This window comes from Festucalex cinctus, chromosome 11, assembly GCF_051991245.1.
Source record: "Festucalex cinctus isolate MCC-2025b chromosome 11, RoL_Fcin_1.0, whole genome shotgun sequence".
Taxonomy (NCBI): Eukaryota; Metazoa; Chordata; class Actinopteri; order Syngnathiformes; family Syngnathidae; genus Festucalex; species Festucalex cinctus.
Genome location: NC_135421.1, coordinates 21,619,847 through 21,633,323, shown reverse-complemented (window position 1 = coordinate 21,633,323; position 13,477 = coordinate 21,619,847). Strand labels below are relative to the sequence as shown.

General features: G+C 37.8%; 1 protein-coding gene across 1 annotated transcript in view; it reads right to left on the bottom strand.

Annotated features, from left to right (window-relative positions):
• The window catches only part of thsd7ba (thrombospondin, type I, domain containing 7Ba), a 213,015-nt gene extending 204,564 nt beyond the window's left edge, over positions 1-8,451 (bottom strand). The window contains exons 1-2 of the mRNA XM_077536062.1: positions 8,368-8,451; positions 8,085-8,127 (exon numbers count right to left, since the gene is read on the bottom strand). The gene's annotated coding sequence lies outside the window, so the exon portion shown is untranslated. The remainder of the gene's footprint in view (positions 1-8,084; positions 8,128-8,367) is intronic.
• Positions 8,452-13,477: the final 5,026 nt, after the last annotated feature.

The window sequence follows — 13,477 nt, the reverse complement described above, 5'->3', positions numbered from 1 at the left end:
GTGCAACTGTGTTAGATGATGCAGAGCTGGAAACCACACACAGCATCTCCATATACTCTTGGTGTCTTCTGTTGACCAGTTTGTCTAATGCAAACTGAAAGGGATCGTGGTCATAAAGAAGAGTGAGAGAAAGAATGAGTCTCTCTTGAGTCCTGACATTTAGTGATTACGGGTTTTAACACATTCATTGCCAGACCAGAAAAAAAAAAAATGCATCATTTGACGTCTTTTTCCGTCAATGGCAGTGAATGAGTTAAACATGGTAAAAATCAATGAAGCAATTATAAATTGTTGATATAATGTACAGCAGGGGTGTCCAAACTTTTATTGCCAGACCAGCAAAAAAATGCATCATTTGACGTCTTTTTCCGTCAATGGCAGTGAATGAGTTAAGAGCAACCGCATGATAGATATTCAGCCAACTCAATGTATTCATCTACGGCAGTGATTCTCAACCCCGGTCCTCAAGTAACCCTATCCAGCCTGTTTTACACGTCTCCCTCACCAAATAACCTGAGAATTGTTATTAGGCTTCATGCAGAGCTTGTCGATTAGTTGATCTTTTGATACACCTGTGTTCGCTGAGAGTGACGTGGAAAACAGGCTGGATAGGGGTACGCGAGGAGCGCGGTTGAGAACCACTGATCTAGGGTACTAGGACATTAGTAATTGACTTAAAGAAGGTTGGGTCTACAGACTTCAGTAGCCAGAGGTTAAAGATATTAGTAAAAACCTCTGCTAACTGGTCTGTTGATGCCTTAAGTACCCTTGTGGTCACCCCGTCTGGACCCACTGATTTCGTCGCATTGACCTTCCACAGTGTAGTTTGTGTCTGGTGTCCGGTCCGGAAGGGCAAGATAGGTGTGGGTTCCACAGCGGGTGAAGAACAGGTTCAAGGTGTACAATGAGGTGCTGCTTGATGGGTGAGGTGTCATGCTGATGTCCTTACAGCCAGTAAGGTCTTCAAATGCCACATTTATATATCTTGGGGGGCTTTTGATGCCTCTTGGCAGGGGTCAGTGGGCCTCTTTTTAGGCCTTTTAGTCTTATTTTTAAGAAGGACTTTGTTTCATATTAAAGAAGTGCTACTACAGCTTAAGATGTATACATGCTCTATGTACTGTATGCAGTAATAAGACTGGCCAAGGCAAGAACTGGGGAAGGAAGAACAATGTAAACTGTGACCCCATCTTCTCCTCCTCTGCGCCTGGTTGGGCCAGCTGACGTTAAAAAGTGTACTTTGCATCTCATTGACAGGAGACAGATGGTGTTTGGCAGAGGTCACCAAAGCTACACAATCATGAGTCTTCTCCTACTGGGGTAGTACTCAACCTGCCCACCTATTCGTAACAAAGGAAACTGGCAAGCATAAAATTGGCATGCATTATTACCAATGGAAGCTAAAAAAAAAAATCATTTAATTTCAAAACAATGTGTTAATGGCTCATCAACCTCATGAAGTTACAAGCTATGACAGAGTGCTAATGTGGATTCGGAGAAGCTGTTGAACTTTTGACATTTCACACCATTCCATGAAAGGTTTCAATTTGATTTCACAAAAAAATAATGTCTGAAAGTGAAGGAAACGCAGGCAATTTTACATACTTCAGGGACATGACTTCACAAGGACATGCAGAACAAAAAGCAAACTCAGTGATGAGAAAAAAAACAGCTGTCACATTTCCCCCCCCAAAAAAACTTGATGTCAAAGATTTATAATGCTTGATGATGAATATTACAGACTAGTAGACAAGACTTATTGTCTTGTCAAAAATTGTCTTTAATTTCAAGCGTTGACAATAAGGTATTCATGTCATTTTGTATTTATTTGAGCAACTGTGAATTCAGTATTTTGCTCAAGGATACTTCAACGTGGTCACAATAGCCTGAGATCGAACCCACAAGATCAGGGTTGTGAGATGACCACTCTACCACTGAGCCATGCCGCTCCTGAAAGAATCATTCTTAAGTGAGGATTATATCCCATTCCTGGTAGATTGTGAAGGCTGAGTAGCAGAATCTGGAAATGACTTGACTGAACTGTTGATCTAACAGAGTGTAATGAAAAGTGACAGCCCCTACGCAGCATCCATTTGTGCCTGCATAGGTTTCTGCAAAACAGTCCATCAATGCCAAAGATATTTACGATTAAACATCGCAAGGCCTCAGATACTATGAGTGATGATCACATTATGCCTGCCTAACCATCACACTGGAGGACCATTTGGGTAGATAATAGCTTCCGAGTTTTGGACTTCCACAGTAGTGTTGGGCCACTGGAATTGGAAAATGGAGAAATAGTTGCTGACCGAGAAAGTGTAGCGTTATACATTTGTGACAAGAGCTCTCAATCATCAGTCAGGCTACGGCTCCCCCTCTATCTGTTTTCCTTTATTTGTTCTTCCAGTGATGTGGGAGCAATAAGCTTATCTGTGATTTCCTCAGAGCACCTGCAAGCATTAGCTGCGGCTACTGATTGGGACAATAAAGAGCTTAAGCACTTACTTTGCTCACGTTTTTTTGTACAATCATGAGGAAAGAAAACAGCTGAATCTGGATCAAATAATGGTCTGTGCAGCTGCTAAAGGGAATAAATTAGGAAATGGGAGGCAACAGCTTCAAGCTATTGCAAGACATTTAAGAGTTGGGCAAAGATAGAAGGGGACAAAGACAAAAGCAGACCTTTTGTTCCCAACCTTCGGTGCAGCAAGGGCGGCTCCATTCTCTCCCAGTCTACAGCCATTTCAATCCATCAACAGCACAGATAAGTGCTGGTCCCACGGAGAGATGAAGGAAGAAACCGATTAGAAAGCAATCTGATGCACAGTAACCCTCGGCAGCTGCCCCAGTAAAGAGAGATCGCCACTTTCACATTGGAACAATGTCCACTTACAATGTTTTAAAAGTATTTGCTCAGGAAATGTAGCAGGGATATACAGTTGAGTAAGACACTGTTTCATTAAATGTTCATTTCAATTAGCACCGGAAGAGAGACTGCATAATGTCTGTGATCTACTCTGAGTTTTATAGTCAGGTGACCAGACATCCCGGATTTAACTGAGACAGTCCCGGTGGACTTCGCCAGCCACATTCTTTTGTTCCACATTTATGCAAGGCCCGTCCTGATGTTTTTCCAGTGATTTTTCCAGTCAGCAAGTCAATTGTTTGGACCTTAAGCCCATTTCACACTGGCTGTAGATCCGACGCGGTGCGTTCTCGGTAAGGCGGCCGTACGGATTGCCGCAAGGATAGAACGCATTCAAGTCTACGTGTCAATTCACAACGTAGCGATGCGGAAGGTTTCCGCAAGCGTTCTATTTCTTCCGAACGCTGCATGCGGAATTTCGTGAAGCTGAAGAAATTACACGAGCCGGACAGGAAATCGGGCGTCTCGCATCAAGGTAAATCCGGTATATTTCAAAACAAAACTGTTTCCGAACTCGTTTTTTTTGGGGGGGAGGGAAGCTAGCTAGCTACATAGCATGACACGAGTTGGACATTTAAGACAAAAAATGAGCTCAGAATAAATTAAACATGACATAATGACACTATTTAAACACAAGACGTACTTACCCATGGTAGAAGTCCCGGAAATAATGTCCAAAAAGCTTACAAAGTTTACAAATAAGACTTTATATACACGGTTGTTATTGCGTGACCTCAACTCTTCAGCGTGAACCCCACGTGATCTTGTGGTCTGTCAGGAGCAGATTTCCGGACACGCAACGCATGCGGTGTGAATTGCAGTCCTTGCGGAAGCCGTACGGAAAACGCAACGCGTCCTTTCCGCAGTCAGTGTGAATTGAACTTTACAGGATGTATGTCAATTACCAAATCATCATAGCGATTCATACGATAACCCATTTAAAAAGGAATTTAACTGTTAAATTATTTCCTATTTAGTTTCACTTTCCACTTAATAGTTCCTGGTGAGAATTTATTGGATACTGTATTTGATTTACAGCAAAACTCTATTGCCTCAGTTTTTCATTTTTTAAATCTGGTAGCCTTGTTTTATAGACTCTACGTATACAGTATGTCATGATATGTGTTTTTGTTGATTTGGTTTAGACTGTATTAAATTTTGCTTCATGCTGTTTCTTCTTGTATTCAATGGAAATAATGTAATGTTCATGTCATTTTACGTTAAACTTAAAGAGTAAAAATATTGGAAGAATGATCAGCAGGTGTGTTTAGACTTGTCTTCAAGGTTTATTTCTTTAACAAATTTCAACCATTAAAATTAGCTTCTGAGTTTGGCTCGAGTGAGAAATTTGACTGCTTTAGAATGGATGCAAAATAAATGTGAAACATCTGCAAGAGGTCTGTATACATTTTGCATAAATTGTCAATGTTTAACTCGTAGTTTCAGGCATGTAATTTGTTTAAACAGCACATTTACTGCCACTGAACACACTTTTTAAAATTTTGATTTCCATCTTGAAATGTCATGCAAAGCATATGCAAGTGAAAGGATGTAGAAATAATCGACAGTAGTTTTTTTTTTTTTTTTTTCTGTAGACTGCACACATTTAAATTACTGATTTAATTCACACACCTGTCTGTGCAAGGCCTCGTAGCTGACAAAGCATATCAAAGCAAAAACTAAGCCATGAGTCACAACAAAATGACTGTAAGAGTTCACAGACAGTTTTGTGGCAAGGCACAAATCTCGGCAAGGCTACTGAACAAATTCGGTGGCACTTAATGTTCCCAAGAGTGCAGTAGCCTAGATCATTCTTAAATGGCAGACTAAAAATTGGCTCATCGACAATTTCGTTGCGCATAGGCATGGATTAACCTGTTGTTTTGAAATGACGCTGGGAAAAAAAATGCCATGGAAGCCAATCGATTTAAGCTAAATGTGGATATTTGGTTTGAGAAAGTTTTTTTTTTTTTTTTTTTTTTTTTTTTTTTGGACACACTAATCAAATTGTAACAACGGGTTAGGTTAAGTTAGGTTAGGTTAGGTTAAGTTATTATTAGGGATGTTCGATACCACTTTTTTTCAGACCGATACCGATACTCAGACCATCAGTACTCACCGATACCGATACCAACTGCCGATACCAGTAGTACATTTTGACAAATAAAAAAAATCACTAAAAGATATTTTTAAACGAATATATTTCCTTTAATTTTGACAACAACAACAAAAGAAAACAGCACAGTCACTCTTCAATAGTCTTAACCCTCAAAATAAAACACAAAAATTCTCTTGTAGTTTAAGATTCACAATTTTGAAGTATTTCCAAACCGGTGAAGTTTTGGTGAAAAACTGCTGCAAGCTATAGCGCCAGTTACAGGCAAGGAGAACTCACTTAACGTCTTCCCCCTCTGCCATCGGTCGCTTGAACTCGTCTGCGTCACGAGTACTCGAGTACTTGAAAAAAGGCTGGTATCGGCCCGATACCGATACCGGGTATCGGTACTCGCCCAACCCTAATTATTATATTAGACAAAGTTAAGTTAGACTAGGCTAGGTTAGGTTAGGTTAGGTACATACTTCCTTGACCCCAAATGATATTTGGTACAACATAGTATGGTAGTTATTTTTATTTCACTGTAAGATTATTATAAAAGAAATTAGAGAAATTGCATCACTCTCCAAAGAGAAGAAGTCATTGAAACTGTGAAAAATTAAGTACCATACATAATTTTCTGGCACTCGCCAGTTGCACCTGGCATTTAATACTGTTTGTGCAGGAGGATCCACTGGCAAAATACGCATTTTAATTATAACACTATTTAACCAGTACTCTGCAACTATCATTACAAAAAAATGAAATCTGGCTTTTCATTAAGGATGATATTATTAACCCCCCTCAACAGCAAGATAACATAATCAGCAGTTTTAGCAGACCAATGTGCTTTACATTCAAGAAACAAATCCCTGACAAAGCAACTACTGTGGTTATGAAACGAGCGACTAAGGAAATCAAGAGGCTGTATCGTGAAAGGAATGGACTGTGTGGAGTGCAAAAAAATAAAAAATAAAATACCAGAGTGGGCTCCCATAATGGCATAAAATTAGTACACAAGCTTAAACAGAAATAAAATGTCATATTTGGGAATTTGAAGGTTCATTATTCTTGAAGTGATCAATGAATGCCAAAACTGACTGCAGCTCCTTTTAGCAGCTTGAACATTTCAATTTGCACCATCTGGTCACTTGATGTTAATGTTTTGTTTTATGTCATCTGTCTGCATATATATGACTGTTTTCCTTCATTCTTTTTTGTGTTTGATTAAAAAACAAAACAAAAAAAAAACTGAAATAAGTTAGGCTAAGGGCAACAGGGTTGTATGTGTAGGTTGTCAGTAGAAAATTAAGTTTCTCTTAGTAGCAAAAGTCAGTTTTCTCCTAATTGTCTGTCTGTTAAAAAAGATTAGTAAACAAAATCACCCCCTGAGGAACAGCCTTAAATATGAAGCATAAATGAATGCAATTATTACAGATGACTGCCAGATATGGTCTGTTTGTTACAGATGCAATGTGTGTTTTTTTTTTTACTTTGCAATTTACATTTTCTCCACAATAAGAATACAGAGGCCTATTTTGTAAACTGCTAAAGAATTGTAAGTGATGAATAATTATGTATTTTGTGAAGCTCACACAAATCTAACCCAGACACCAGACAGGGATCTTCTGGAAGTGGTTGGCGAGAGTCAACCCCCCCAGTCAATGCATGAATAATGTATGAAGGATATAGGGACATCACTTAGAGATGCTGCCAATATCAGCTGGGGGGCCCGGCCCACCCCCGGGCGTCTGATCTTTAGCACGACCTTTGAATTTCACACTCTCTGAATGCCTGGCTTTCTAAAATAGCAAATGATAAGATAAAAATATATAATAAGGGTGCGGCTGAGCATCTGTACATTGTTACAAACATGGATTCATGATATTGTTACAGTGGAATTTATTCTCTAATGAGTTGCCTGTTGACATTTTAGATTTTGTGCCAGTCGTCTGTTCCATTGCTATCGTAGAAAACCAGACGCATTACATTATACAGTCCCGGGATCCATTTGTCCGTTTTCTGTACCGCTTTCGGCATGCTGGGCAGGGGGGCTAAAGCTAATGTAGTCAACGGCGTTGCATCAGTGGAACCACTGCTCGACCCACACTCGAGAATTTCTTTACAAAATACTTATGAGATGATGTGAATATACCAAGAAAGGAAAAGCACAATTCAACACAGTGCTCACTCATGGCAACGCTTCAGTCCTTCACCAAAGAAGAAGAATGTCAAAGATCCATCTACTTTCTTGCTTTGCCAAAGTCTGAACAGTAACATTTCACAAAACAAACCTAGGCTTGACAGAGCTGCTTTGACTCACAGACATATTGTATGTTCGGGAATAGTGATTTACTTGGATTAATTAATATATTGATCACAGTTTTAATAATACCTTCAACATTTTTTTCATGACCTGGGTCGCATGCGCCAGAGTTCATGACCTGTTAGGTGCCTGTTATGCGTCTGTTTAGGTACTGATGTAACAAGTGTCTGTTTACAAAACGTGATGTTCGTGATGTGATGTGATGTCGGGACCTATGTGATGTCATTCTTTAGTCCTTTACGATTCACTGTCTGTGGGTGCAGGCGGGGAATTGTGTGTGGTTTTCCGGATTATTGTCCAACTGTCCAGTGTATAGCGTCTCTGATTTTCTGCCTCTCGATGTGAATAAATGGAGAAAATCTTATTTGTGTCTGCATTTGAGATCCAAACCTTTCAGTACACAACACATTTACTTATTATTACTCTCAACATGATACATTTTAACATTTTATTGTGTGAAAACTCAATTAATTGTGTAGTTCTTTGTGATTAACCAGTATTTCACATTCGCATCTTAAGTTTACCTGGTAGTGTAGTGTCAGTATAGCCTAGCTAACATAACAATATGAAGTTGTATATCGTGATGGGATGGCAGCAAAAGTTGACCGTGTTTGTCCAATGTTATCATCCAGATACCTTCTCCAAAAAGAAATGACCCTCTCCAAATTGTTTCTTATTTTCAATGTGACCATATCAAACTGCTAGACACCAACAAACATTTAGTGTCACTGACTCACCTTGTGATGTGTCAAGTCAAGTGGCCCAAAACGCAAGCAAGCACTGAAAGGAAATAACACAACATGAATAATTATCACAAAACGACCTGACAAAAAGGCTAATTTGCATATTCGCAAGAACGAGCATATTAGCATAACCTAGGAAGTGAAAGATGACTGTATTTACCAAATGTTGTCATGATGGTACTTTCTATAAAAAATAGAGCTCTCCAAAATGTTTCTTATTTTCAATGTGACACGTCAAACTGCTAGACACCATGATCAAACACTCCATGTCACTCACCTTATAGTGTGTCAAGGCAAGTGGCCTAAAAATGGAAGTAAGCAGGCACTGAAGGGTACAAAATGACCTCACAGAAAGGCAATTTAGCATATTAGCAGAATTAGCATGTTAGCATAACACAGGAAGTGAAAGACAGTGGTCCATTCTTATGCTGCATTCGAGGATGGTCGGAAATCGCAAATATCCGAGTTGAAACTTCCCAGTTCCGACCTCAAAGCGTTCGAGGTGAAAGTAAACAACCAAAATGGCGGATAGTGATAAATCGTTTTTTATTTTGGTCCTCAAAACTCAATTTCACCTCCAGGAAACTTACCTTTTTGTAATTTTGCTTCATTTATTCTGTTAATCTTGTTTCATAAGCATTCCATACAGTTAAGTAGTTTATCGTATAATTTCATGCAGGGATATAGCGGCAATACTGTCATGTACGTTGCGTTATATGAAGTTATGGCGAATATTTATGAATGAAAAAAGCTATCTAGTTTTATACTCGAGTAAATTGTGCTTTGGCATTCAGAGTGACGTCACATTGTAGTCCACCAGTGAAGTTGGAGTCCTTTTTTTCTTCCGACTTCGCAAGTGGAATTTCCGGGTTCAAGGGGGCGTTCCCGGACGCACTTCCTGGTTTGAACTCGGATATTTCCGACTTCCGACCATCCTCGAATGCAGCATTATCACCTTTGGCAGAGGCGACAAAAGAACCTGAGACAGATCACACAGGCTGTTTTCCACCAATATTACCAAATAATATGTCATTCCCACTCTTCCTGACCACTTTATTTGCCTTAAGTTCTTTAGTAAAAAAGGTTGTCTATAGTGTATTTAATCAATGTAAACAGCTACATATTAGAGGCCAGGCTCCTCCAGCAGCAGGAATATGTAAACACAGTAATGTTTTCAGCTTTGTGGCTTCTATTCTGAAGTTAATATTAGTCAAGGAATGTGAATATGGTTCATTACATTTGCTCCCATTGTAAAATTGTTCTGCAATGTTAATATAATATGCACTGAATCATGATGAGGTTTTGCTGTTTTTCTAAGGTGAGAAAGAACAGAACATAATTGATTCTTGATCAGGTTATATCATTAAAAGGGAGAATAATTATCAGTTCTAAAGATATATGAAATTTGAATCCTTTTGGATACCACCCTGAAAGTCTGTTGGAAAAAAAAAAAAAAGTGGCTTAATTGCTTGTGATACCAATCCAACAACATTTTCCAACTGTTTGCCAGTGTTCATTTAAAAACAACATATACATTCATTATCCTGGAAATAGTCTGCTTGAGAGACAAGGAGATAAATATTCTCATTTTTTAAAATGATGTAACGGGCTTACTTTTACAGTCAAAAGAAAGCGCAACCGCTCCGACTGTCCTTGATGAGTGCGTGTTTGTTTTTTTGAGAAGACTGAGAAATGAGTCCCACTCTGCAGTTCACTCAGCATTACTGAACCAGATTGCCTCATTACCGCTGAACTGATAACGTTGATTTGCTTGGCATCAACACAGAGAAGACGCTGGATGCTTTTTTTGGTCGGGGTTTATTTTCACCAGCCACCACCACCAAACAGACATCAATTGTGTTGCATTTTTTGACAATTCTGATGACAGCTCCCACTACTCGACTAACTACCTCAAACACTCGAGAACTCCTCCATGCGCATTTGAGCGTGACACAAAAGTTGTCCTACTTGGCAGGCGGTAATTTACATGAAAGCCACACTGGAAAATCAAATATGAATGACTCGTATTGTAAAACTTTTGTGTCATTAGTTATGATTAAAACAAACAAAGTCAGTAATGGTGTAGCGCAATGGGGTCCACACTATGGCCCGGGGGCCGTATACGGACCACCATCCATTTTTTTCAGCGCTCCACAACATACATATATATATACATATATATATATATATATATATATATATATATATATATATATATATATATATATATATATATATATGTATGTTAGTGCTGTCAAAGTTAAAGCGTTAACTAATTAATTAATCACAAAGAATTATCGCATTAATCATTGTATTACCACAGATTAATCACACTATTAACTCATTCACTGCCAACGACAAATATAGACGTCAAAAATGCAAGCAAACAGCCAGTGTTAATTTTGAAAAAAAAAAAAAAATGAAAGAGAAAATGTAAAATTAAAATTGTAATTAAAAAATAATAATTTAGTTTTAGTTCTAGTCTTCTGACTAAATTTAATTAAAGCCTTAGTAATAACTCAGTCACCTGATTGTATTTTAGTTTGAATCCAATTTTAGTCAACAAAAATAAAGAGCAATTTTAGTCGACTAAAATTGGCTTTTGGAGGCCTCAGTAAGACCGAGACCGATCACAAGAACGTCAACGCCCGTGTTGTAGGGTAACAGGAATCCGTTCTACGCACGATGGTAGCACTTAGCAATGAAATTGTTGTCATCGTTGTTATTCATAACAACAATGATTAATAACTATGAATGAAAACAATTAATAACTAAAACTAAATTCAAATTTCTTGTCAATATTTGCCCTGGCTGTTTGCTTGGATTTTTTACGTCTATAGTCGTCATTGGCAGTGAATGAGTTAATTTTTACCGCAGATGATCCTTTTTAGCCGACAGCAGATGGTTACGTTAAAGGTAGCTGTTGGAGTTTGAGCAATGAACATAACTATGTGCATTAAAGTAAAGCATTTAATAAATATTTACATATGCCGTAGGTCATTTTTTTCCCATTTTAAATTATGCAAATAATTAATTGATTAGAAAAGCAGGATGAGCGTGTGCAGTGGATATAAATTTTTGAAGACATCCTGGTAACATTAAATGTCGAAAAAATTTACACATAACAGGTGCGCTTCAAATTTAGCGGGCAAAATATGTTGGGGGGGAAAAAAGCATTTTTAAGTCAATGATTAAACAAAAAAGTCTAAGATGTGATTAATCTGATTAAGAAATGTAATCGTTTTACAGCTCTAATATATATATATATATATATATATATATATATAAACGAACAGGGTGACGCTGCTTTGAGCAACTATGCTTTATATAAATGTTGTTGGATTGCATAAAACTTGTTGTTTGTAGTGCTTAAAATTTGCATGATGTCGCCGAATCTGTCACTTGATCAAACGGCTAAAGATGGCATCTTGACAAGTTTGATCTCCGAGTTGAGCAAAGCAAAGGATGATCTAAAAAAAATAAAAAAAAAATAAAAAATCGCCTGTGCAAGATGTGACAGGAGCGGTTTGTGATGACTCAGCAGGTTTGTAGCTTCTCTGATTTACACGTGTGAAAGAAGCACATACATGTGACGACTTCTCAAGATGGAGAACGACGACGCGTGCAGTGCAGTGATGGATTTATGTGCCAAGTCTGCAAAATTGTACTCGAAGGACTGCAGCACATTTCCAGAAGCTGAAGACAATGGATGTGAGGTCGTCCTTGCTCGCAAGGACAGCTTCTTGGATTACAATAGGTGACTGCACGCGTTGTCTATTGACTGCTGTACGAGGGCATGAGATCAACTAGTATACATGTGATGTTCTCATAACAAGCAGCCAGTTACATCAAGACACCACAATTATTTATTTCTTTTTTTCTACCGATAAAAATAAACAAATAAATGTCTAAATAGAAATACTGCTATGTTTCCACTTATTGTCTTCTAAGTGATCCACATTGTTAGGGCATCTAAAGTATGCCTGTACAGTAACTGCCTGGCTACTTAAATGATGCTAATTGGCCCAACAGTTTGCCCTGCTTCAACTTGAATCTTGCTAAAAAAAAAAAAAATGTATTTGCAACACTAAATGCACTTAAGGAAGCAGAGTGGGACTAATGTTTAGGATGTCTGCCTCAAAGAAGAATTTGACCAATTATGGAGCCAATTTGTTGTTATCCTCCTTAAAAATTAACTTGGATAAGCAAGGTTGGCTGGTTTCAATGAATATTTCAATTAAAATCAACTCAACCGACAAAAAGATTTCTTTTTTTCTTTTTTTTACTCTGTGATATAGATCCCTCTGGGTCTGAAACAAGTAGCACAGGAGCCAAACTTGGTAAAATGTTAAATGTTTAAACAGGAAAAAAAAATTTTTTTTTTTTTTTAACTCCATACTAGAATAAGGTGTAATTACACATTCAATGCAGTAGGTGGCAGTGGCGTGCTCATAGTCAGCGAGAGCGGAAAGAGTATTAGCTCATGTGAAGAAGTGTACTTACAACAATTTTATGCAAAAAAAATCGATTCGGCAATATATCGCGATACTACATCGCGCAATTCTCGAATCGATTCCATAGGCGGCTGAATCGATTTTTAAACTTTCATTTTTAATGGAAAAATACTCAACAAAACGTCTTACTTCGGGTTAGGATTCACACTTTAAGCATGGAAGAATGTTATATGAACGGAACATTAAGCCTTAATATTTTTATTTTAATGCTGTTCAAACATGAAACAGATTACAACCTCTATAAGACTGAAATTTCAGATAAATAAATAATACATTTTCATACAAATCTTACACTCTACAAGCGTACTGATTAGTATTTTCTAAATTTGAATGGAAAAAAATCGCAACAATCGACTTATAAATTCGTATCGGGATTAATCGGTATCGAATCGAATCGTGACCTGTGAATCGTGATACGAATCGAATCGTCAGGTACGAGGCAATTCACACCCCTACTATTTATAGTCATGGGGGCGTGCTTAAAATATAATAGAGAAGCACTGCTGTAATTGTAATGGGAAGAGCCAATAAGATCATTATGAAAAGCATGATTTGAGATTGTTTTTAAACTGTCGTACTTACTGACAGGAGTTGAATCAGGACTGCTTTTGTTGACACATCAATTCTTCTATGCTTAATTTTATTCAGCATTGTCTCCACGAGGCTTTTAGAAACGTCTGCCACTGTGGTTGGAAAATTATTCATTAGAGCACAAGTGTTGAAAACTAAATTTCCCTTCAAAACAGAAAGTGAGTGTCATAGTAAAGACTTATACAAAAAGCTAAGCAGTTGCAGATTGTTCCAGATATTTTTTTTACATCATTAATTAGTGTAACTAATCATCATTTTGTATTTTCAATCAGTTGTGTGTCA